General features: G+C 37.5%; 1 protein-coding gene across 3 annotated transcripts in view; it reads left to right on the top strand.

Moving 5' to 3' along the window:
- The window catches only part of ABHD2 (abhydrolase domain containing 2, acylglycerol lipase), a 119,710-nt gene that overhangs the window by 8,692 nt on the left and 83,472 nt on the right, over positions 1-27,546 (top strand). Inside the window, exons 2-3 of one of the 3 annotated variants that reach the window (XM_020964882.2) lie at positions 22,874-22,967; positions 24,870-25,028. The gene's annotated coding sequence lies outside the window, so the exon portion shown is untranslated. Of the gene's footprint in view, positions 1-11,446; positions 11,484-22,873; positions 22,968-24,869; positions 25,029-27,546 lie in introns of all 3 variants that reach the window. The other 2 variants (XM_020964874.2, XM_020964868.2) reach the window with 2 other exon arrangements.

Genomic DNA, 27,546 nt, shown 5'->3' with positions numbered 1-27,546 from the left:
ACAGTGATCTGATTTTGACATTAATCCTACCCAAAAACTGAGATAAATAAAATACAACTAGATATTTGTGGTGATTTGGGTTTCCTATTACTTATGACTTATTTTTATTATTTCGGAAACCTAACAGTCCTGGTGCTGCATTTCTTATATAAACTCAGCATAAATGGAATCATTATTTCTAGTACTTCACATCTCATTTCAATTTGATGATTACGTGCCAGATACCCTTTGCTTCTAAGGTAGGAAATACACCAACTACAGTTCCATTCTCCATTCCAGTCATGGAAATCAAGTGTTCACTCTTGTCAGTGACATTGAAAAATGGACCCTTTTAAAATAGTGACATAATGGAAAATGCCAGATAAATTATTCCCAAGAATATTTTCCTTATTTAAAAAGCTTCATAAAACACATTTCCTAGCCTGTCATCATTATCATCAAATAATATATTTATTGTATGCATGCCATATGCTAGGTTTTATATACTACCTTCAGTAGACATTGTACACCATTTTATCAAAGCACTTATTCTTTAATACTCTGTTAACCTATAACTTCATCAGTGTAGGCATCTCTTCCAGTAATGAAGATTATACCTTCTTCTAGGCCTTGTAGAAGGTCTTTAAAAGCTACCATAATTCAAAATTTCATCACCCTGTGACCCAGACTGGTGATCAACCTCTCCAAATATATCTATCTGGCTTTGGATATTGTAGGTGCAGTCTATCACTAAGCCCATACTCAAAGCCTCTCCTACTTAGTAAATCCTACAAGAGTTTGAAATCTATTAGAATATAGCCTTCAAGAACCCAAGGTCACCTCCATACCACATTGAGGCATCAGAGTAGAACTTTAGTGGAGACAAAAAGTTTATCAAAGGAATATGTAATCTAATTCAACAAACATTATTATTAAGCATTTATCATGTGCAAGGCACCTGTGCTAAGTGCTAGGGATGCAAAGATAAGACGTAGCCCCGGTCCTTAAGGAATTACAACCAAAACATTTATATAGATAACCACAATACAAATGTAAGTGCCTTGCTCAACTAAACCTTTAATAAATACTTGTCGAGTTGAGTGGAAGGGGTTAGACTCAAATAAATACTATGAGAAATTTGAGGAGGAAGAGATGTCTAACAAGAAGGGATAAGGATGACTTCATGGAAGGGTCAGTACCTGAATTGAGCCTTGAAAGAAGGAAGGAAAGTATTTCAGGGTTTGAGATTTGTGGGTGAGTTGGGGAGGGGGGTGGGTATGAGAGAGAGGGTGCTGACAACCTATTCCAGGCACGGTGGGTGAGGGGGGAGATTATTATAGAATAATATTGAGTATAGGCATGGAGATCACAAAGAGCAGGAAAGGAATAGGGGAGGATAAGTAGCCTTGTTTATCTAGACAATAGAGTACATGGTGTCTCCCCCAAGAGAATACTAGCTCTTTGGGGCAAAGATAGTTTAATTTTTGTCTTTGTATCCCTCATGCCTAATGCATAGTAGTCATTGGCTAAATGACTGTTAAGATGTATTAATGAAGGGGCAGAGTATGAGATAAGCCTGTAATCTGCTGAATTGAAGTCATGTCATGGAGGGCCTTGAATGACAGGAATATTCAGTATTGCAATGGGAAACCATGGAACATTGTTGATTGGAGGGAGAGGAGCTCAAAAAGATGCATTAGGAAGATTAGGTAGATAGTGATATAAAGGAAGAATTGAAGAAGGGAGAGATGAGAAGGGAAAATGACAAATTTAGGAACCTATTAAAATAGTCTAGGCAAGAGGTGATGAGGACCTGGATTAAGCTGGTTGCAATAGGAATGAAAAGCAGAGGACAGATTTGAGAGATATTACAGGTTTTGCAACATATTGGCCGAGAGTTGGGGGTTGAAGGAGAGGAAAAATTGAAAGATAATTGAAGTTTTAGCTTAAGTACCTGGGAAGGATAGTGGTGGTACCAGCAATAGAAATAGGGAATTTAGAGACAGATTTTTAAAAGATGTCTGTTTTTAGGCAGGTTGAATTTAAGGTATTTAATTTAAGAGACAGCCAAGTAAAGCTATCCAATAAGAGTTGGATGTGTTGGTGTTTTGGGAAAGGTTAGAACTAGCGCCCCAGATTCAGTAGTCATCCACATAGGGATGTTAAGGGTATGGGCATAAATGTGATCACTCATACTCTGGATTCAGGGAGAAAGTATAGAGAGAAAAGAGAAGAGGGCCAAGGTGGATGGTGGGAGTAGTCAGAGTGGCAAGAGGAAAATCATGAAAATACAGTGGTGCAGAAGCTAAGGGAAGTGAAAATTTCAAGAAGGATGAGGTGATCAACAATGTCGTGCAAAAAATCCAGGTCAGTGTAGTCAGAGGCAGGATTTAAACTCAGTTTCTTCCTTACTCTAGGCCTAGCATTCTATCCAGTGTGACACCTCCTTTGGAACAGTAGCTGTGGAAAAATGGAGGGGGAGGCAATAAAAAAGAATGAAGGAATTACTTTGGGGTGATGAGGGCCCAGTGACCTTTGATCAAATAAATATGTATAGGTAATACTTTAAAAACTATCATTTATAGAGAGATGACCCTATTTACCAAATATTACTAGGCTATCCACAGTCCAAGCTTCGGGCTTGTGCTGAGTTCCTTGTCCCCATTGTCACTACTTGTATATATTTGTAACTAAAATCTATTTTTTTTATATTAAACACCTTTTATGAACAATATATTGTGCTAAGTGCAGGAATGCAGTAGGGTTGAGAAGAATCTAGCCTACAAATCAGTAAATTAGAGACTGCAAATTTTTCAACTTAATTTCGAGATAGTTGTTTATATATTGTCTCTCCCATTCTATAAGCTCCTTGAGAAGAGGAACTGTCTTCCCTTTCTTTGTATCCTCAGTGCTTAGTACATTGTCGAGCTAGCACATAGTAGGCACTTAATAAATGTTTATTAATTGACTAGTCTAACTAGTAATAGCAAGGAATGAAAAATGCTAAAATGATTTTTTAAAATGACTTTGACCTGGTAGTTTGTTTAACCTTACCCGTACTCACTTCTTTCTTACCTCCCAGAAAGCCATTTTGATGAGCTAGAAAATTTTGCCTTAGGTTAATTGCTCTGGTCTCTTTAACTCAAACTGATTATGAAAATACTAAAATACTTAGGGAAGCATTTTCCTTTTTTTTCAAACTTGAAGTTAAAAGGCCTAGGATTAAATTCTGGCTACAGAAATTACTAGCTATTAGGTCATGGGCAAGTCACTTAGTTGACCTATAAAATGGAGATGATAATACTTGTACTAATATTTCACATGCTTATTGTAAAGAAGGTGCTTTGAGACCCTTAAAGCATTCTATAAATGCAGGTGGTTATCATTCATCAGTGGTGGTTTTAGAAAGGGAAGTGAGATCATAGGCTTAGATGAGTATTCAGGGATGTCCATTGGTGTCCATGGTAAGATCACAGTGTTTTGGTGGTGGTGGCGGCGGCAGCGGCAGCAGTGGTGATGGTGGTGATTCACTTTGATGCTTGTTAAATCACATACAGCTGAGGTAGAAGATGTTCTTTAAACACATGAGTCAACAGGTATTCATTAAGCACCCAGAGGGTTTATAGCTCTGTAGTCCTTAAAAAAAAAGTTTTATTGATACTTGTTTTTACATCAGCTTCATTTCCAAATAGATCTTTTTTTTCTTTCCCCAGACAGACCTCCTTTGTAGCAAAGAATAAAAAAGAAAAAGGAAAAAATCAGTTTACCAATTTAACTGACATGTTAATTGAGTCTGAGAATATATGCAGTTTTCCATTCCCATAGTATCTCTACCACTACAAATAAAGGGGGGAAAGTCCCTTACTTCTTAAAAAAAATGGATTTATCTTGTTCCTAGTATATGTAATATTTGCCTACTGTAGATAGAACACTGTTAGGTGCTAGAAAATACACAGAACAGTAGGGGACAGAATCCTTGCTGTCAAGGAGTGTGCTATTTACCTTTATTCTATCCTTCTCTAACTCACCAGTATAATCTTTGACCTACTGCTATGCCAGTCAACTCATGTGATTATTGTATTTATCAGTTTAGCTCTGGGTTGAATTAAAAAAGTCTCATTTCCTCAATCAATTAGGAGAGCTTTCTAGAAAAAATAAGTGTTCACTTGCAGTAGAAAGGGAGGATGTGGTTTGGGCACAAGTAAGAGTACCATTTGTGGTACAGTAAGAGAGAGTCAGGAGAAGAGCAATCTTAATTGGACTTTAGAATGTACAACAGGGTAAAGCAAGCAGTAGAGTGGACACACGTAATGTAGAACTCTGCAGGCCATGGTTAATATTGGGAGATTAGGATATACAGATGGGGAACCCCAGTGTTGTAAGGAAAGAAGTGATTTGGAATAAAAAGAAGAAATTAAGTCTTTCTCATCCAACTGTTTTTATAAACACCTGGTATTCTGTTTATAGATTTGGGTGTGGTTTCTAATCTTTGTCCCTTACTGTCTTCTACAACCCAGCACTATGCTTCTGCCTTCCTACAATGGTTCCTAAAACAAATTCACATATTTCTGATTCAAACCCAGACTGGTTAATCTGAAACAGATTTAAATGGTGGAAAGGTTGTGTATAGTCTCAGTGTTAGAGCCTTTCAGTGGGATAAAGTGATTCTATTGGGTGTAATCCCTTGTTTAGAAGGGAGAGAAAGGGAAAGGGACGTAAGCATTTATCTAGCTCTTATTATATGTCAGACTGTGCTAAGTACTTTATAAATATTATCTTTTTTGATCCTAATACCAACTCTGGGAGGTAGGTGCTGTTATTATCCCCATTTTACAGTTGAGGAAACTAGAAGAAACAGGTTAAAGGGCTTACCTAGTGTCTGAGGCTGAGGCTAGATTTGAACTCAGGTCTTCCTGCTTCCAGGTCCAGTGCTGTATCCAGTATGCCACAGCAGAAATAACAGTGATAAGACTTTGAAACCTCTCAGGATCTTAGAACTCCTTTATTGTTATTTATAAATACTTTAGCACTTCAAAGAACCCTGGTTTGTAGGTTATGGACACTTCTTTAACACAAATTATTGCCGTACTTAGTGTATGGTGGTGAACTGCTGTGACTGAAAAATAAAAATAAAATCATCACCTTGTGGCCAGCCTTCTCCAAGCTTAGCTTCAAACAAAAGATATTTCTCTGTCACCTAGCCTGTACTTGAAGCTTTTTTAGTTCAGTGAGTAGGTCTGCTAGAGTTCGCTCTCCACTTTAGCATAGCCTTAAAGAACCCAGGATCATCTTTGGGCCATGATGAGGTATTAAAGAAGGACTAGAGTCATTACTATATACTGTTAGAAATAATTCATAATAGACCCATTCTACTCCGAGCTTAATATAATGATCTAATGATAAGGAAATTTTTAAGTAGTTTGATCAGTGATTTCTTATAATCATTTGCTTTTCTTAGTTTCAACAAGTAATTACTGAGTATCTACTAGGTGGCTACTAATTTAAATTTCTTCAAAGGACTTTCCTGTAGAAATGAGGCAAGTTGTATTACTAATATAAAGGCCCAATCAAAAAGGCACTGACCTACATTTCTATCAGGGTATATATAAAGGTGTAGAATTTGAATTACTTCTAAAGCAATCTTGAGATCTGTGTATGTCACTATAAAACATCTGTCCCCATAAAGGATAGTGGCAAGCTATAGAAGAGGAGAATTTAAGAATTTTAGGATCTTGAAGAGGATATTCAACTGATATGGACAGGAATTTTCTTTAAAAGTAGAAAAACATACAAGTCTCAAATTTTTAAGATTATATTCTTCTACTTAGATGTCATCAGGTGCTCTGTATAACATAAAACTGGCCAGTGCCAGTGCATGTCGCTGATATCATGGGTTGGGCTCTAAGTGACAAAATAAATGCTTCCCATTTTCTCAGCCTTCCATCAGCCCCACATTTGAAGGCACCCTAATGAGATAAAACTAATATTTTAAGTGTATTGCCTAGACAGAATACACCCTATCCTAGTTCCCAAGTGGCCTACAGGAATTTAAATTGTTAAGTGATATCCTGAGACCTTGATATAATATGTTTCTATTTTACACTACTCCTCAGCTTGGACTCTTCTCTTTCATCAGGCCAGTCTTTTCCCCATGTATATCTTGCTCATTGCAGATGCGTGACTTGGTTCAGCTGTTGTCCTTCCTGGAATCCTAGTGTCACATTTTTCCATTACCTCAAGACCCCTTCCCCCATCTAAATCTAACTGATCCATCAAGGATCAGCTCAAGCCTTACCTCCATGAGGCCTTCCCAAATCACTCACCTGAATTTCTACAATTAGTATACTCTTATACTATAACATTTAATAATTATTTACTCTTAATTTGTTTTCTAATTGTATTTTCATCGTATCTGGCCATCTTAATCAAATTATAAAGTCCCTGCAGAAAAGTTCAGTCTTAACACTTTTTTTTTGTTTCTTCATGTCATGTCACCTCAACTCCTCTCTTCCCCACCTCCCTGCTGCACACAGAAACATCAGAAATCTAGCAGAGTCTCTAGCATGGAGTAGGAGGCATTCATTACATATCTGTTGTTCAATTGTGAACTGGTGGTACAAATGTGAGCAACAGAATGGCTTCGAGATTATAAGTTCCTTGAGGTTAGTGACCATGTTTTATTTATTTTATTTTATTATATACTCCCTTACCTCAATGCATTGTCCATTAGGCATTTAATAATAATGTTTAATGAATTAATAACTGGCTAACCAGATACTTTGCCATTCTCAGATAGACACAACTTAAAACAATTAATTTGAAATTTAAAAAAAAAAAATCCTCGTCAAGGCAAGGGTTATTTGGAACCATAAACATTTCTTCCATATCACATTCTTTGAGAAGCCTTTCAGCTTCCTCTTTCTTCTCATTTTACTAAGTGTGAGGGTAGAGGAGTGGTGGTTGTGCCTCTTGACTGCAAGGCAGGGATGGAAGAGGGAGAGTTGAGGGAAGGAAAAGGATACAAGGAAGAAGAGTGAAGGAGTTATGCTATAAACCAAGAATTGTATGAAAAGAAAGAAGCAATATTCCCATTCAATGTTAATGCTATCAAGTGATGTCTATGAATATAGTGTTATATTTTTAACCAATTATCTTATGCCAATTTAAATCAATCAGTTGGCCAACCAATGTTATATTACATTATCCCAATATTAATTATCATGCCAATATTATTATTGAGTTATAATATTTTCAGCTGTGCAAATGATGATTCTTGTACTGGTACTTTGAGCATTTGTTTTTAATTTTTATACAGTTAAGACTTTTTAACTTGAACAGATTACCCACCCCTGTGCTAGTGAATGAAATAAGCAAGTGTACGTTCTTGGTTGGTGTTATTGTTCAATCATGTCTGACTCTTCATGACCCCATGGACCATACTGTTCATGAGGTTTTCTACTAGGGTATTTTGCCGTTTCCTTCTTCAGTGGATTAAGGCAAACAGAGGTTAAGTGACTTGCCCAAGGTCACACAGCTAGTAAGTGTCTGAGGCTGGATTTGAACTTGGGTCTTCCTGACTCCAGGCCCACCTGTCTCTATCTACTGACCCACCCAGCTGGGTGCCTCCAGGCATACTTTACTTTATGTAATAGATGCCTGCTAAAGTTGGATAAAGCACTTTGGCAAATTGAAACATTCTCTACATTGTATTAGAAATGCATTGCCTTAATTTCCGTGTGCTTCAGAAAGCAATGATTTCTAAGACTTTAGCTGTGAGCCCTGCTTCTGTCCCTCCCAAATCCCCAATCCCTGTCCTCTGACCTCCGTACAACTTTGGTAATTATTGATCTGTAAATGAATACCATGCAAGTTCAAAAAAAGAAAAATCCTTCTATAATACAAGTAATCACCCCCTAATGTATGTGTTTTCTGTTGCACCACACCTGTCTTTAGGCTGGTTTATTATCTAGTACTGCCTCTTTATAGAGCACCTGTGGCATGTTGTTCAGAAGAAAGCTGCTTCTTTAGACACAGAGCATGAACAGAAGTGTGCCCATGGGAGAAGTGGGAAGAAGCAGGTTGGAGTTACCTTTGAGTTTTAATGAAGGCCTAGAAAACTTGCTGAGACAAGTGAGTGTTCTGCAGGAGGCAATGAGTAACATAATAATATAAACTTTGTATTGGAATTATGAGAAAAATGAGAAAACTGTGATTTCATACATAATTTTTTTTCTCTTTGCTTTGGAAAACAGCTTTTTTGTCAGTAACTCCCAAATAAAATGGCCTCTATTGCTTCTGCATTACAATTGTAGATGCTTTTGAATTGTTGTCCTGCACCAAGCCCTATTCTTTAGCATGTGTGAAGGTGATGTACTGAAGCTTTTTTTTTATAGGGTTGACAAATTTATGAGGAGTCTGACAGAGGCCACCTTCAGGATCTTTTTTTTTTCTTTACAGAATCAGATATCTCAGAGGTAGAAGGAATGTTAAGGTAATTTAGTCCAACATGAACTTAATCAAGGACTCCCTCTATGAATGAATGAGTAAAAACCATTAGGTGCTTACTGTATGCCAGTCGCTGTGCTAAGCAATGGTGATATAAATAGAAAAGAGAACTAGATAATCCCTGTCCTCAAGGAACTTACATTCTAATGGAGGGACACATAATGGGAGTAGTAGCTAGGGAAGGGTGTTTTGGTCTGGGAAGTCAGGAGAATGATGAGTGGACCCATAACAGAATTCATTGTCATGTCCTTTCCCTCTATGTCATACCTCACAAGTGGTCATTCAGCCTCTGCTTGGAGACTTCCAGTGAGGAGAGGAAGCCAGCACCGCCCTAGACAGTCCGTTCCACTTGTGGATAACAAGTGGGATTTGGCAAGAGTATAGATTGACTGAGTACCAACACATTGCTATGACTAGGGAAAAAACCCCAAGTGAATCACCATAATAAAATGTGCACTATCATCTTGACATCAACAAAAATAGTGACTGTCCCAGATGCTAACAATTCCTACATGGCTTTTTGGGAAGATATAATTTAATCTACAGTGTATCCAAGTCTGTTTAGTAACAAATAATGCAGTAATGGGGTTCTATCTTCCTTACTGCTTTTATTTTCCTTTTTAGATGTCTACCTCTCTGGAAAACTAAAACATAAATATGAGTGTACACCTAAATTTGGTGCACATTTCCAAGATTACCTCTTAGTTCTTTCTCAGGCTTTCTATCCCTTCATCACCAAATCTGTTGACTTCTAAACCCTTGAATAGAATATCTCCATAAGAATTTTGGTAGTTGGTAATGAATGCTGAGGGACTAAATTCCTTGGTCTTAAAATGTAAGTTCCCTGAGGGCAACATTGTGTTTTTGTATCACCAATGCCTAACACATTTCTTGACACTTAGTAGGAGCTTAATAAATACTTGTTGATTGATCATGAGGTCATAGATTTAGAGGCCATTGAGTCAGACACCCTCAGTTTACAAAGGAAGAAACTGAGGCCCAGGGTCACATAGATACTAAATGACAAAAGGAATTGAACCCTGTTTGACTCAAAAGACCATGCTCCATGCTGCCAAAGGATTAAGCCAAACTCTTTTGAGTGATTATTTCGCTCATTTAGGAGGTTCTACTGTATTCCAGAGCTTGATTCAGTCAACACAATAGCATCCTAAACAGGAGCATTTATAGTACCTCAGTTCACTAGAAGTCCCCCTTCAGTTGGTTCTCCACATAAGAGAGCTTCCATGACGGTGGCAAACACTTTTGGCTAGCACATATTTAGCTTTGTATAAAACAGAGTTTTTAGATATCTTTTTATTACATTTTAAAATTTTGACATGAATAGGAAATGCCTTTTTGTAGAGAGCCTTTAAGGCAGTATTTTGTTATACAGAGTTCATTTTTAAAAATATGCTCATTGGATTGTAGATTTAGAGCTAGAAGGGACTTTGGAGTTATCTAGTGCAACTCTCTCATTTTCAAAAAAGGAACTAAGGTCAGGGGTAAAAAGTTAACAAATAATAAAGCACAATAGGATTTTCTGTGGATGCTTTCTAGGCAATTCTGTGACTCTAAAGTGGTGGTCTGTTGTAGAATATCATTAGTGAAAGCCTGCCCCTTCCTTTCTTAAACTAAAACATGCCTTTGAAATTTATATAGATTATTCTCATAGTGATTTTGTAAAAGCTAAGAAAGTAGGTGATATATAGGTTGGTAGTTACTGTTACTCTTATCTTTTTTTTTGGCAATAGGATCATAGGAGTATAGATTAGATTTAGAAAGGAACTTTAGAGGTCATCTGGTCTAAACAATTTTCTAGATGCAGAATATGAAGCTTAGAGAGGGTAAGTAATTTGTCCAAGGCCTAATGTTCCCATCCTCCTTAGCAGGAAGAGAAGGACCCCCTGCCAATGAACTGTCTTGAGTTCATATCGTGTCTATGGCCTGTTCTCTTCTTCATCCTGATCCCTACTCCCCCATCCACCCACTTCCAGAAAATACAACATTTAGTATCTTTGAGGTACTGATTTTTGTGTTTTTTCTACCCACCTCTCAGTCTTTCTAGTATTTGGGAATCTTTTCTTCCTTGAAGAGGAAGGTGCTGAGATTGAATTCTGAATTTTCTGTTGTCCCCTGCACAAAATATGTTTTTATTATATATATATATATATATATATAATATATATATATATATATATATATATAGTTAGAATCTCTAACTAAAATACTTCCAATAATATTGAAATAATATTCAGTATATTATTCAATTACAATATAATATAGCTTTCATCTGTGGATATCTAAGAATTTTATAAGCCTTATTTTGTAGAAAGGAGTATTCCCATTTGCAGTGGCAGAGCAAGAAACAAGGAAGAGAAGGGAGTCCATGAGCTAAGTCCAGAGTCAGCTCATTGGCAGAGATAAGCTTTCTGTATGGGTGGGAGTAATTACCTTTTGAGACTCGTAACAAATGAAGTAGAGATAGAAGTAGAATGGGAAACTCAACTCCTCTGGCATGTCATTAAAACAACCCACACAGTCCTTTCAGCTTAAAGTCCTTGGTACTAGACCAGGCGGATAGCTCTCCACCATATTTACTTACCAGTTGGGGAACATACCAGCTATGGCTCTTTTGTAATTCCCCAAACAGGCATCATAGTAATGGTTGCTATTTATGTGCCTTCCCTCTCTCAATTATTTCCTTTTTACCTTCTACATACTGTGTTTGTACAAGTTTGGTTGCCCATTGTCTCCCTCCTTCAGTAAGAAGCTCCTTGAGGCAAAAACTATCTTTTGTCTCTTTTTGTACCCCCAACCTTTAATACAATACCTGGCACCTAATAGGCACCTAATAAATGCTTATTAATTGACTAACTAGGATGATGTGTTAAGTCTTGAAAATTCAGGAAGGTAGTGACATGTATTCATTGGAAACCTAAATGAGAGATTTTTTTTTTTGCAGATGAACAATGATCATATGCAGATTTCTTCATCCAGAGGTACACTCCATCATAAATCATTTTGACTTTGTTTACTAGCCTTCTTAACTAAAATGGACTATTGTTAGCTTTTTGGTACTAGTCTTAGGTATTAAGTATTCAGCACAATTGAACCCTAACACAATGGTGCAGTGAAAAAAACAAGAAGATTTGGAATCTAGAGTACTGAGGTTCAGATTTTTGACTCTGTCACTCATAGAGTCTATGTAATCTTGGGCAAGTCACTGAATAGGCCTCAGTTTCATCATCTATAAAATGAAGGGGTTGGCTTAGAGAGACTCTAAGGTGCTTTCCATCCCTAAATACATGGTCCTATAACCTCCAAACCTGCTGTTTTGTAAAATACTCTCAAAAAATTCAGTGGGTCTCTAATTTATTTTTTAAGGTCATTTCTTAAAATGGTTGCATATAAACTTGTCCTCCATACCTGATCATTCAGTTGTTGTTGTTGTTTTAGAATAGTGGGAAACGGTGTAATTGTAGTGGAACAGAGTGCTGGATTTGTAATAATTGGGCCTGGGTTCAAATACTCTGTGGATGATCTTGGCCAAGTTACTTTCCCATTCTGGGCCTCAGATTCTAATTTATAAAATGAAAGTTAAACTGGAAGACCTCAAGGTCCATTCCAGCCCTAAAGCTATTACGATCCTCTGATTCTAAGATTCTATTTGGCACTAAGCCAAAGGCATATCTTTGGCAAATTTTAAAATACCGTATGGCTTAGTCTTGTAAGAGAACTACTGTTAACTATTGAAATAATAAAATTATCAAAATATTCTAAAGTTAAAAATATAGTAAGCTATCTCTTTTCATCCTTTTGTAGTCTGAAAAGTTGAGCAGAGCAGACTTAAGGAAGAGGGTATTTTTGTTGGTTATCTTTGTTAAGTAGTCTTATCTGCTTGTAGATCTAGTTACTTGCTGCTTTATTGAACAGACTTTGAATTCCAAGAGGGTAGCCAGATTATTGCTGATTATAAATTATCATTGAAACCAGTTTGTTCTCATTAAAATACTTGGGTTTTTAAATTATAAGGTTTTATAATTTTTATAGGGGAAAAATTGCATTGATCTTTGTATTCTACTAATGCTGTGTTTTAAGAAGCCAAGGCAAGATTTAATTTAAAAAAGGAAAAAAAAGAAAGGTACTGAACCAGGAGTTGGGAGACCTAAGTTCCTCTGCTAGTAACTTGTAACTGAGCTTGAATAAATCACTGAATTGCTCTGGGCCTCAGTTTCTTCACTTGTAAAATGAGGGGATTAGACAGAAGTATCAAATTTTCAGCCTACCATTCTACTAGCTGTGTAAAACTCCCAAGTACAGCCTGAACTAGATTAAAATGTAGTTGAGAAATGTTTAACAAAAATAAATAAAAATACAACATAGATTATGTTAATTTGTGGTTTTCTAAGTTAACATACTGCCAGCAGGGATCCATTTCTATTTTAATTTGACACCATTAGACTAGATAATGCCTAAAGTTCCTTCCATTTCTTAAGTCTGTGATTATGTTGACTTATTTCAGTTAAACAGTTCCAGAATAGGGTAGTTAAATGTAAGTTAAATAGTTTATAAACTCCCTTTGTAATATAGTGAAGGACCTCTATTGGGGAAAATTTACAGAGACTTGATGTCAGGAAAAACTTACCAACAGTTAGAGATGTCCTAGAGTGAAATGGGCTGCCTCAGAGATGGGCAAATTCCCCTTCCTTCAAGGTCTTCAAGCAAAAACTGGACAAATACCTGTCAACTATGTCGTAGTAGAGTTTCCTTTTGAATATGAATTGGACTAGATAGCCACAAGGGTCCCTTCTTTTTATCAAACTCTTTGTTTCTGAGGGTTGCATAAGGGTATTTTCCAGCTTTAGTATACTAATAAAAAGTGAAGATGGCTAATTGAAAATCTTGTCCTGCCTCAGTGTCATCATCCTGAACATCATTATATAGGACTTTAGATGTTGAAGACTGAGCTGAATCTGTATTGACCATAAGACAAACCCACGAGGTTTCTTTGTAGAAGAAATCTCTTGATATAAGGTGATTTCTTTAAAAATTCTGTTAATCTAAAAAATTAAGTAGGTGTTAATAAATTCCAGTTAATTAGAAATTCTGGCTAACTGAGATTTTACTGAATTTCTATATTCTGTAAGTATATCATGTTATGATCTGTCATCTTTCAGTAAAGTAACCATTAGCTTTAAAACTTCACAAAAACTGCCTAGGCTAGGGAAACCACGCTGGTTGTTTTCGGCCTGAGAAATGAATGGTTTCTCTGTGTAAGAGAATAAATTTGTTTTCAGAATGTTCTGGAAAGTTTTAAATTTTCGCTATCATAGTTTAGAAAGTACTTTAATTTTCCCACAGGGTTATTTATCCAGATGAAAAAAAAAAGTCCACTTCCTCTTTTACTTTGTTAATAAGTATATATATTAAAAAGTCTTCAATTTTATATCGTACATATGACATATATACAATATACTTGTATATATACACACATATATCACATATATACTATATATGTACATACACATACATGTACACAAATATTTTAACTAGTGATTCAATTCATCAAGATTATAATAATTTTTGGTTCAGACCCTTTACTCAGCCATCTTAACTCAGTAACTTCTCTTCCTTATCTGTCCTTGTTGCTGTTTTCTATTAGCTGTAGGTCATTCCCCTTCCTTTTTCAAGGAGTTAGTACCTGACTCGCATTCTTCTTTCTATTTCAGCCTGTTTCCTAATATTTGAGGACTTCAGTGTACATATAGGTATCCCTTCAAACATCCTGACCCTGGCCACATGCCATTGATCTCACCATTATTCATAACTATACCACCCCCAGAATCCCAAATTTTTAAATTTCTTTTCTGATCATAAGCTCCTTCCAGCTCTCCCTGTGTTTAATTCCTCTTAAACCTATTTTTCATCATTGCCTCAATTTCTTGTCATTCCACTGCTTTCCTAGACCATCACCCCTGCTCTTGCCTGACTTTATTCCCTTCACAATCTTGACCCTGTTTCAGTTATACATTGTCCTCTTCCTTTGAATACCTTGCCTTCTTTTTCTGTCACCACTCATTCTACACCAAACCCTAACCATTTATCTTCTCCACTCCTACTTGTGTCCTATGGAATGCCACCAGAGGAAGTCATATAACTGTGCTCACTGAGACCACTGCAAATTTGTTATCTAATCTCAACTGTGCCCTCAATTGCTGCACAACAGGATCACATTCCCAACAACAGCTGTTCCAAACTTTGTCTTCTCTCCTCAAGTTTCTTTTACCACCCTTTCCCTCACCCCTTCTGTAGAGCATTTCACCTCATAATTTACTGAGAGAATATAAGCCATCTATCATGAACTTCCTTTTATGTCCATCTCCTATCTCAAAACTCTTCAATATCATGCCTATTCTCTCTTCCTTTGCTTCAGTCTTTAATGAAGAGGTGGTCTTTCTCCTTGTCAAAGCCAACTCTTCTCCACTTATTCCCTTGATCTTATCCCTTCCATCTCTTCCGAGAACTTGTCCCTTTGATCATCTCTCCTCTCTCTGTCGTTCTTATTTACTGTTCCCTTCCCTCTTGCCTCCAAACAGGCTCAGATTTCAGCTATCCTTAAAACAACCAAAAACAAAACCCTTCACTAGATACTGTCGTCTTCTCAAACTATTGACCTTTATTACTCTTCTCTTTCACAGTTAAATTCCTTAACAAAAAAAAAAACTGTCTTCACTCACTACTTGCACTTCTGCTTGCTTCTCTATAGCTCTTGTATGTCAGCTTCCTACCCTACCATTTGACAACAACAATAATAAAAATCATTCTCCTTAAGGTAACTAAGTACTACTTTGCTGAATCAGATGGCCTTTTGTCACTTGTCATCCTTTTCAACTTCCCTGCAGCTTTTGACAGTGTTAATCACCTTCTGGATACTTTCTTCTCTCTTTGTCTTAAGACACTTTTCTCTCTTGATTCTCCTCCTACCTCTCTGACCATGTCTTCTCATTCTGTGTTGCTGAATTATCTATTATCCATGTCTGTCCTACTCTGGCATTCCTCCTTCTCCTACTGGAGCTCAGATTCCTGTCTCTGATGCCCTAGGCTCTAATAGACAAGCTTTCACCTTATCTTTCCCAGAATCCTACCACCATACCACTTCCTGTCCAACTCCAAACCACATATACTCAGCTGCCCCTCATCTCTTTACCCCCCTTTCCAGCCTGTCTTCCAATATCTGTCTTCCCCTATTAAAATGTCAGTAACTTGAAGACAAGGACTGTCTGACCTGCTTCTATTTGTATCATGAGCACTTAGCATAGTGCCCATCTCATAGTAAGCACTTAAATGCTCTTCCCATCATCCATCCATCCATCTATTCATTCTAGTTCTGTTTCTAATCATCAGTGTCTCCCAAGGCTTTGTCCCCAAACTTCTTCTCTTTTTCCCCCTATGTACCCTTTCACTCAGTGGTCTAATCACTAAGTGAAAAACCTGTTCTGATGGGTTCCATTATCATCTTTATATAAATATCCAACTATAATCACTCTTGTGAGCTCTGGTCTTTCAGGTCATCTGCCTGCCGGATGTCTCCATCTGTGTCCTGAGGTATCTCAAACTCAACTTGTCAAAAATGGAACTCATTACCTTTGTCACTAAACCTGTCCCCCCCCTTCCAACTTCCCTTTTCCTATGGAAGACACAGAAATTCATTGTTTCTGATAATGACCACAGAATTGTTCTTAATTCTTCCTTCTCTTTCACCTTCCATATCCATTAATTGGCTGTCTTGTTGATTCTGCCTCCAAGACCTCTCTCCCATATTCCCCATTCTCTCTACATTCAGAGCTATCACTGTAGTTCAGGCACTCATCACTTGTCATCTAAGCTACTGAAATAATCTCATTAGTCTCCCTGTTTTTAATCTCTTCTTCCTCTAATCTATCCTCCACATAAATGCCAAAATAATCTTCTTAAAGTCCAAGTTAGACCGTGGCACCTCCTTGTTCAAAAATCTTCAGTGACATCTTATTGCTTCTTGGAATTTAACCCTTTACCACCTGTCTTTGGCCTACTTTGCAAATTTATTTCATGCTACGCTCCTTCACATACTCTACATTTCTATCAGTTCACTTGCTTGTTCCCCTAACTCAGCATTTCATCTTTAACCCCTTCATAGTCTCCCATGATTGCTTTCTTTTTTTTCATCCCCATCACTTCCCAATGAGTCTCTCTCCTACTAGCAACCAATAAAACTTTCTCCTACAACAAATAAGTATGATAATGCAAAACAAATTGACATATTGACCATATCTTTCTTATAGCATCTCTCATTTTTTGTTTCTTGTCCCCATTCCTCATAGCAAATTTTTCTCTCTCGTATGCCTAGTCCCCAGTCCATATGATAGCAATGACTACACCAGTTGAATGGCACCTAAAAGGAGAAACAGGTGAAACTTAACCTTTTCCCTCTGATCTCTTCCTTTCCAGTGCACTGCATTGTATGAACACCTTTAGGTAGCAAGTAGAAAAGCTGCAAGTTCAAAACTAGGAGAAAGTTGGCTTTCTCTGATCCTTCTTTTTTTCTCTGACATATTATAATCTGCCAAACTCCTTTTCTCCTGACACCCTTCCTATACCTTAACAATTCCAGTTTAAGATGAAGTGCTGGACCATCAGAGGCAACTCCGTAGCAGGACGCTAAAGACAAAGTGATTGTCAAGTGGGACTAGTCTACAGGGCAAGTATGTATTTGCCTAATAGACTTCTTTCCCCCTAAGGTTAGGATGAGGATGAGGATGAGTGTATATTTTGTAGGATCAAAGAACTCTTTCAGCAGGAGTTTTGGGGATTCTGGCCCAGAAGCATGCAGGTAAATATTTAACAATCAGCTCCCCCCCCAAAAAAAAGTACCCATGACACATTTTAAAGTTCTGCATTATTAACATTTTAACATTGTTAACATGTTTAAAATCTAGACTTAAGATAGAACAAAACAACAATTTAAGTCTTGATTTGTAGCTGTTTGCTGATTTCCAAGGTCAATGCTCACACTGGAAATTGAACAATGACTCAGCACATGACTGCTCTGGCCACCTTGAGCCACGACTCACTTTCTTCCAATTCAAGTTGCTGCTTCCAAGGACATCACTGGCATCTGAACAGCTCCTGCAGTAGCTCTCTCAAGACCAGCAAAGTAAAAACACCAGACTTGGTTCTTTGTTGGCTTTTAGATTGTCTGGTATAGCTTTACTGTACAATATACAAAAACCTGCATTTCCTGGACTTAATTTTCCTAGAAGGAAAGCCTATTAACCAAAGTATTTGTATCATTCAGAAGCACGAATCTGTCATGGTTTATCTGTGTTTGAGGGAATTTACTGATTCAGTGTAAGGAAAGTTTAGTACAGCCTAATTGAAAGCCATGGAGTTCAAAAGGAAGGAAGGAAATCTGGTGGGATCTCTGTTTATTTGGTTTTTGTTTTTGTTTTTTTTTTCTGAACCATTTTTTGACTTGGAAACATATGTAAAAGTGTTGAGGGATATGGTAGGCTATAATGCTGGTATGCCTTAAGTTGCTCATGAATCTAAGGAAGGAAGGAAATTTTTTCCACCTTTGCATTGAACACATTTCAGGTAATTGGTCTAGGTGACACAGAATTCTCTTGGAATAGACTCTTAAGTCTATTAGAGCAATTGGAAGATAATTAGCAATACAGGTTGAACAGGTTATACCTGCATAATAGTAAGGTTTGAGTATGGTTATTCTCCTTCTCAGAAACCTTCTCCCTGTTTTCTAGGGTATAAAATACAAACTCCTTAGCCAGGCATCTCAAGCTCTCCGTGATCTGACTCTAATCAGCTATGTTTGACACGAATCTCCCTCTGACCCTATTCCTCAGGCTTATCCTGCACATTCCAGCCTCCATGCATTTATACAGGCAATCTCCCATGCCTAGCATTCCCTACCTCCTTTCAGGGTCAGATTAGAAGGTACTACCTCTTCCATGAAACCTTCTCTGACCTCCTACTATCCCTCCCCACATCTCCCTGCCCCCAAACTGAATTTGAATCCTTCCTCCTCAGAGAAATTTTTAGCAGCTTGTCTGGACCTCTTCTTTGTCCTTAATAACATTCTACTCTTGCCATACTTATTTGGGTCTTTGGCATGGCTCTGCTTTTAAGCTCTTTGAGGTCCAGGACAATAGTAATTTTTATCTTTATATGCTCAGGGCCTGCTACAGTGCCCTCCATACAGTAGGTATTAAGTCTAGAAGGGCTGTGGAAGTCTGAAAGTATTGAAGATTCTTAAAATGGGAAAAGGATCATGGGATTTAAATCTGGATAGGAAAAGGTAATTTAACCATCTCCTCCCTCTTTATTACACAAATGAAGAAACTGAGGTCTAAAGGTTAGAGGAAGTCATTCATTCATTCATTTGACAAACATTTATTGAGCTTCTCCTATAGGCTAATAATTAAAAGGAAAAGGCAAGGATGATTCTGGCAACCAGATTTCATAGGCAAAGAAATTCAATTGAAAATGAATTTGAAATGATCCAGTTAGCATTTGGTTGGCAAAGTAAGGTAAGGTTGAGGTAAGAAGTAGACTGGTAGTTTGAGTCAATCAACTACTTGTGTTTTGGTTAAGTTATTAGAGCTTATCATAATAAAGTGGCATATTTGTCAACTACCCATCCAGCTTCATAAAGGAACAAATTAAGTTGAATTTCTACAGTCTCTCAGCAACTTAGGAATTGAATTAATGAGTAATGAGAATAAAGATTGGCAAAAATTATAGGCAGAAGATCTTTGCTTGGGATCTTTGCCAGTTCCCTGTAAAGATATGTACATTAGTTGAATTTTTTTCCCCAAGTTTGTGGAACACACTACTTATTTCTCCCAAATCAAATAGTATCCTTTATATCTTAATTTCTCCCAAATCCTAGTATCCTTAATGCTTCTGTAGTATTTGTGAACGGTAAGGTTATGGCTTACCTGAAATCGGTGCCATGTCAGGCAGGCAAAATGTTAGCATTACTGGCATAAATATGAAAAAGAAAAAAAAACAGCCTTTTGATTTCTTAGAAAAGTTCTAGTTATTAGGAAAAACAGAGATCTGCCCAAGAGCTTGTACTTTGAATTTGAGTGTTCCATTCATCAACATTGTACCAAGCAAAATAGCCCACAGCCACTTTCTGCTTAAGGGGATGCAGATATTTCCTATTCCATGGCTAAGGGATGCTATCTTTACCCTCAGCAGCTGTCTTTCAATTCATTTTATTAGCCATAGGAAACCATTTGAACATTTAGGTGCCGGAACAACTAGACATATATGTACAACTGACTCAGAGAATGCCAAAATTTCCTCTTTTGGATGCCCTAGATGTTGGTCCCTTGGCCTGCTGATGAGGTATCAGCATCCTTTAGCAATATGCTCTGTCTGAACTACTACCCCTTCTTTATGAATATTATTGTCCATCCCACTTACTAGAGAGACTAGCAAACATGCCCTAAATTATTCATATTATCTTGCCAAATGAAAAAGGGTGATGGCCATGGTTTCCTTCAAACCCTCTGCCCCACCCCTACCCTTTTGCTCTTTCACTATTTTTTAAGTGACTATTATGTAGGTAATATGTGTAAGACATTGTGCTAGCTTCTGGAAGATAGCACCTCAAAGAGGGAGGCTATATGTAGGAAAGAAGGAAATACCTCCAACAAATAGTTACAAAAATACTTGACCCTCCCATGTTCCTCATCATCTGAGATACAGGATTGCTCCCTGCACATCATGACTTTAAGAATACCATTATGTAGTATTCTGTGGCTTCTTTCCTCTGCAAAGCTGTCTTTGATATGATTTTTTAACTTGATTTTATCTGTATTAAAAACATGGGGAATGGAACATGATATCAGCTGTTTTTGGAATGACCTTGGTTCCCCTGAGCCCAAAGGGAGCAATTGCTCAAATACTTCAGAAATGAGGTTTGCTTTATTCAGTTGTCCTTTGTATTGGAAGATAATATCACTTATGATTGTTATTTGCATGTAGTAGATCTTCTGTGACTTTAAACAAATACCATTAGTGGCAATATCTTCTAATATGAAAAGACTAAGAAGTGACTTAGAAGTCTGTAGGTATTTGAAGCATAAGGGGTTAGGAACAACAGATTAATACTGGAGACATATTTTGTTTGTGTTTTCTAATTCCAATGAGAAAAGGTCCAAATTTCTTATCTGAAGTAGTATCTCATTTTCCAGGCTGATTATAAGTGCAAATATTTTTGGTTTGAAGCTATAAATGGAAAGTAGTTAAAAAGAATGTTTTAGGATGAGTATAAATATCAATATTCCATGTTCAAGGACAGTTGCTTTTGAGTGTTCCTGGAGTTAAGAATTAAATTCTATTTATTTATTATTTTAGGTAACTGTGTCCATAGATAGTGCCCTATTGTGCTTTGTTAGGTGACATGGAAGATTCAAAAAATAAATGCTAGGAAGGAAGGTCTCCAGCAAAATTACACAGACAAAATGTGTAAGAGTTCTGTCTGAAGTATGGCCTAGAACTTTGGAACTTAATGGCAGTTTGTGCTTGAATGCTGGAGCAGATAGCGGGATAGCAAGTAAGACAGGAATTGGTAGAGCAATATAGAGATAAGCTAAAGTGACATTAAGGATGTAAGTCCAGAAATAGCACAAATCACAGTTGCTTTTTTCCCCCCTAAATTTCCAGTACATGGAGCCAGTTTAAATCACAAAATTCATTTCAATTCAAACATTTATTAAGTGCCTGCTGTGCCCTATGCCAGGCACTGGGGAGCTAGATGGTAGACAAGAAACGAACATTTCTTGAATTGAATTTCATTGAAAAACAAAAATGACATAGTTCCTGCCCTCAAGAAATGGTCCCTCATGGGACAGCTAGGTGGCGTAGTAGATAGAGCACCAGCCCTGGAGTCAGGAGGACCTGAGCTCAAATCTGGCCTCAGACACATAACATTTACTAGCTGTGTGACCCCGGGCAAGTAATTTAACCCCATTGCTTAGCCAAAAAAAAAAAAGGTCCCTCACTCAAGGAACTTACAATCAGTGGGATGCAAGTATAAGAAAAAAGTGATGTGAAGTCTTTTCAAAAGGAAAAAGAGTACTGCTACCTGGAAAGACCAGGAAAGACCTCATGTAGGAGGTAGCATCCAAACTGTGCTTTGAAGGAAGGTAGAGAATTCCCCAAGGCAAAGGTGAGGAGAAAGTGCAGGCCAGACAAGGGGACCTGCTATACCAAGGCATGGATGCTGCAGCCTTGTGTAGAGGGGAAAAGCCAATCGGACTAGAGAAAAGCAAAGAGAAGGGAAGCGGAATGAGATAAAACAGGAAAGGTCAGTGGTAACCAGGCTGAGGAAGACTTTAAGTGCCAGTCTGAGTCTTTCTTACTTTAACCTAGAGACAAGAGGGAACCCCTGAAGATTTTTAAGAGTAGAGCTAGCAGGAACTTTAGAGACCATATTGTCCAGCAGCCTAAATGACATGCTTTCTTCAAAGCTTAGTTCATGATCTACATTCTCCGTAAAAGCTTGGGTATTAAATTCTCTCCTTTAATCTCATTCTCTTCTTTAGATGTCTGTGGCAAATTTAGAGTGTAGAACACAGAATATCTCACTTTAGGTTCTTCTCCTGTTCAGTTGTTTCACTGATATTCCTCTTAAATCTCTGTGTAGGCCAGCAAGACAAGAGCTGTCATCATCTTCCATATCACCAAAAGGATCTAGCAGAGGATCATTACATATAATTATTGATGAGGTTCTTCTTATTGTAGTAGAGCCTTCCTTTGCCACTTAGGTATTCCATATAGTAAATTCATGAGAAGAATATGCATCTCTACCTTGTTTTGTTTTGTTTTTTCTTTTAAAGCCAGCTCAAAAAAATCTTCTCCACCCATTCCCACAGTTTCTGATCTGATGATATCTTTGAAGGCAGTTAAAGCTGATAGCAACTTATCTGCTCAGGGGCTCATCCTTAAAATCTAGTACTGGCAAGTTAGATTTTTTTTCCTCCTAAGCCACATTGCTCCATTTCTTTAAAGAAGCAATACTAATTTGTTTGGGCAGCATAACTATAACTACTTGTAGTTATAGTTCACTGGTTCTGACCATGAAGTAGCTCTTACTTTCTTTAGCATTACTTGTGAATGGGACAGGTCAGGAAGCACTACTACTCGTGGGTGCTCACAAAGTGGATTGTGGGTCATTGCTTCTGTCTACAATTCATTGCAATAATTTTTTTTTTGCCCTTCAGACAAAAGCAATACTTTTAGACTGTTTTGTGTGTGTGTTTTGATTAAGTTGCCTCTTTCACATTCATGAAAACAAATATAATATCTCTTTGACTTTTAGGATAATTTGACTACAAACTTTGATCTATCTCAGCTCAACGGCTTTCTAAGGACGATATTCAAGAATTCTCACCATCAAGGCACAAGTAACATCGGTAAGACTGTTTTGTTAAGGGTATTTCCCACCCCCCTCCCCGTTTCCTTGTGTTTCTCAACACCATACTGATCTGGTAAGGTATTGACTTGAGAATCTGTGCTTGTTGCTTATTTGCTTTATGAAATAGGATGAGGATAGTCAAAGCCCATTAGACCAGATCTATTTTCTTCCAAAGAGAAAAGGGTAAAGAAGGAAACTGCTTTTGGTTTAGTTCAGTTCAATCTAACAAATAGTTATAAGATGCCTTCTGTGTCTTGGCTATTCATTGGGGCTGCAAACACAGAAAATGACATAGCCCTTGTCTTCAAGGAGGTTTCATTCTACTATGATTGAAGGGAGGAGGAAATGAGGGTATCCAGCAGGTATACGGATGAAGAAATATAAATTAATTTGAAAAAGAAGAGAACATAACATCTGAAGGGATTAAGGAAGTCTTAATGGAAAAGGTGATATCTGACCTAAGCCTAGAAGGAAGCAAAGGCTTTTCAGAGGCAGTTGAAGGAGGAATCATATTTCACATATGGAGAGTGATAGCTCTGCATTTGGAAGAGTGAAATGGAATGCTGAATTCAGCAACAGCTGGTAGTTCATTTTGGCTGGAACATTGAATATGTGATGGAGCAATATGAAATTAGGCTACAACAGTAATTTGGAGCCCATTTGTAGAGGGCCAGGATTAGTGAATTTATAATTTCTCATAGAGACATTAGGGCAGAGGCCTAGAGGCAAAAACCAAAGGTTTTTTAGTAGGATAATAACATGGTGAGACCTGTGTTTTAGTAAGATTATTTTAGGAGTGGTGTGGAAGATTGATCAGAAATAAGAAAACCAGTTAGGACCATATTATAATAGGGTGAGAGAGGCCTGAGCTAGGGTGCTGGCTATGGGAGTGGAGAAAAGGGCATGGATATGAAAGATATTATGCAGGTAGACTACTACAAGATTTAGCCACTAATGGATGAGGTGGTGGGAGGAGTAAGAAGAAAGAAGTCTAGGATGAGTTAAAAATTCAATGTAATTAGTATAATTTTCTACAAAGGAGCCTCTGACATATCATCAGTGCCTAGTGAATTAGGAGAAAATGTTATCCTTTGAAAAGTTTAAAGGATATATATGTGATAAAATTATCCAGGGTCCATCCTGAGTTTTAAAGTGACATTCCAGAGCATCTTCTACTGAAAGTCCTGCTTCAGCTGTCATTGTGGTGTAGAGGTTAACCCCAGGTTCTCAGAAGCTGTGTTAGTGGAGCACAAGTTCTAATGGGTCCTCCAACTGGAAAGGCTTGAAAGTATGGGCTTGTTTTTCATTCTAGCTAGGTATAAATATGTTTATCACCTGGAGTTTGACCTATTATCACTCAATCACTGAACATTTATTAAGTGCCTCCTACATGCCAAGCTCCATGCTAAGAAGTGGGAATATAAAGACACAAATGAAACAATCTACACTCGAGGAACTTATATTCTAATGGGGGAAACATACCTATATAAATCTAGACAGAATAAATATATCCAGAGTAAATACAAAATAAAAATATAAAGTAGTTAAAGACCAGGTAGTTCATGAGGGAGAGATAGAGGGTATCAGCAGTTGATATAATCAAGAAGAGCATCTGCATCTTGAATTAAGTTAAAGATTTGGGGGGGGGGGAATATTGTTTTAGGCCATAGCAACTGATGATGCAGATTAAAATACAAAATGGCCATGTGACCCCATCTTGCTTCCAGGATGAAGACAGTCAGGTGGGAGAAAGAGGAGTTACTGGTGCTAAGAATCATGTAGTCCTTAGTTATCTGGTGGTACAGTTTACAATTGGTCACATTGTTCGACAACCAAAGAATTGGGGTACTAATGAAGGAGCTAAGCCAAATCCGTCATTAACATTGTTGGAATTGAACAGGATAAGAAGGTGCCAACGAGTTGCATTAGGAGGACAGACTATCCATACCAATGACATCATGGGTTCCCAAAGTGCTAGAGTGTGGAAAGTTGTTTAAAATCTGAGAAATCGTCTGTATCTTGCTTTCCACAATGAGTTGGGTTCTTCTTGTGAGAACAGGTGAGTAGAACTGTTCTGTTGTGTTGCACTCTTGCTATTGATCAAAGGATTTCTTTTCCCATTTTACTAGTTTGGGGTGTAAGATACTTCTTGTATTTAGTCTTGATCAGTTTTTCAAGATTCAACTAACAACTGACTACTGTCTGAGATTTTGGAAAATGCTATCCTCTTGTCACTATTCATTAGTTTATCTCTTTATAGTAAGTTTTCTTTAAGTAAAATAGCCTCGTGATGAACCATTCCATGGAAGCCTAGTGCCGTAGCTGCCCTGCTTTTGAGCTAATTTTTATGCTAGCTAAAAGGAGAAAACATTATCATTTCATACAAGTTGGAGCAAAAGACAGTAGAACAGGAGATTTTGGAAATAACCAGGTATAAACATGTATTCTTGTACTCAAGTCTCTTTTTGTTTTAAATTTGGGCTAGATAAGTGGACATCATCAAAATATCCTTACATTTTAGGTATCCTCTGGGAAAATTTGGCAAGAGTTCCATTCCCCTCTCCCTGAAATCATAAAGAGAGAGAGAGAATTAAATGGGCCTGGGAATCAGAATTTTCCTCTAAAAACAGGAGAAATGCTGTGAAACAGATCACAGAGAAATCAGGCAAAGACTGTGTTGTTGTCTAATTTTAAACTAATTATGGGGGGCTGGAATATCTCAGGCAGTAAACTTATACCTGTCAGTAAAAGCACTTTATTTCCTTTGGCATTTTCAAAGACATCTTTTCATAGTACACACTTAGCAAACACCTGTTACTTAAGGCTGTTTTGCATATCCATAAACAGAAACTCATAGCACACCTATGTTCTGAAAGCTGGTAATGGTAGCAAAATGGTAGTCCTGCCACAAGGTATGAGCACTCACATATTATAGAATCTGCTAGGACAAATCCCCCTTTTCCTATTCTTTTGTTCATAGTTTGTCTTGATATTCTTGCCCAAAATGAATTTCAGTATTTCTATGATATGGTCTGTTGGTATTAGATAGAATCTAAACATTTTTTCCACATAATATTGGTATTTGAAAGGCCCTCAGTGGCCAGCTAGTTCAATCTATACTCAGTAGGAACTGCCAATATAGCATATACTATAAGTGGTCATCTAAACTCTGCTGAAGACCTCCATGAAATAAGAAATCAGCTGCCTCCCAAGGTAGCTGATTCTACTGTAGAACTTCACCAATTGTTAGAAAGGTTTTCCTGACTGTAAGCCTAATCTTGCCTCTTTTCAGCCCCCTTCTTGTTCAGGGTACTGCTCTCTAGAGTCAAACAGAACAAGATTAGTCTGTCTCCCACGTGACAGTCTTTTAAATACCTAACACTACTGTTAGGTTTCCTCTAAATCTTCATTAAAAGACAGCGTGGTACAGTGGAATTGCCACTCGATTTGGAGAGATTCTGTATTCAAATCCCAGCTCTACTGCTTACTTGCTACCAGTGTGACCTGGGGCAATGAATGAATCATTCAATCTGCAGACATTTATTAAACTACTATGTGCTAGGCACTATTCTAGATGGGGATGCAAAGATGAAAGCAAAACAGTAGCTGTCCTCAAGGAACTTATATTCTAACAAGGAAGACAATAAACATTTACATATGTAATTATAGGAAATACAAGGTAACCTTGGAAAGAAGGTATCCTCAGCTGGGCAGACCAGGAAAGGTCTCATGTAGAAGGTGATGCCTAAAGGAAAATAAAGATTCCAAGAAGTGAACATGAGGAACATTCTAGACATGGGGAAAAGACAAAGCAAAGCCACTGAGACGTGTGTGAAGAACAACAAGAGGTTCAATACAGCTGTACTGTAGAGTGTTTGAAGCAGAGCGATGTTCAAGAAAGCTGGAAAGGGCCAGGTTGTAAAGAGCTTTAAATTCCAGTCAGAGAAGTTTATATGTGATCCTAGAGATGATAGGAAGCCAATAGAATTCATTAAAGGCCAAGAAATGACATGATCAGTCCTTCATTTTTGGAAAATCTCCTTAGCAGTCATGTAGAGAATGCATTGGAGTAGGGAGAGGCCAGTGATAAGGAAGCCAATTAGAAAACTATTACAAAAGTCTAAGTGATAGGTAATGAAAGCATGAATTAGGGCAGTTGACTAAGTGAGTGAAATGAAGATGTTGTAGAGATAGAAGTGACACAGTTTGCCAACTAATTGGACATATGGAATGAGTGCTAGTAAGGAGTAAAGGATGACACCAGGATTGTGAATTTGGGTGAATAGAAGAATCATGGTATCTTTGACAGTAATAAAGAAGTTCAGAAGAGGAATACTGGGGAAAAGATAATAAGTTCTGTTCTAGAGAGGTTGAATGTTAGATACCTATGGAGCATCCATTTCAAAATGTCTGTTAGATACTTAATGAGAGACTGGAGCTCAGAAAAGATACTAGGCCTGACTATCTAAATCTAAGAGTCATCTGTGTAGAAATGATCATTGAGACTGCAGCAAACCATTAAATGACCAAATGAGAGAGTATCAAAAGAAAAGAGATCCCAAGACAGAATCTTGGGC

Source organism: Phascolarctos cinereus, unplaced genomic scaffold (genome assembly GCF_003287225.1).
Source record: "Phascolarctos cinereus isolate Bilbo 61053 unplaced genomic scaffold, phaCin_HiC Scaffold_3;HRSCAF=262, whole genome shotgun sequence".
Taxonomy (NCBI): domain Eukaryota; kingdom Metazoa; phylum Chordata; class Mammalia; order Diprotodontia; family Phascolarctidae; genus Phascolarctos; species Phascolarctos cinereus.
This window is presented reverse-complemented; position numbering and strand designations above follow the sequence as displayed.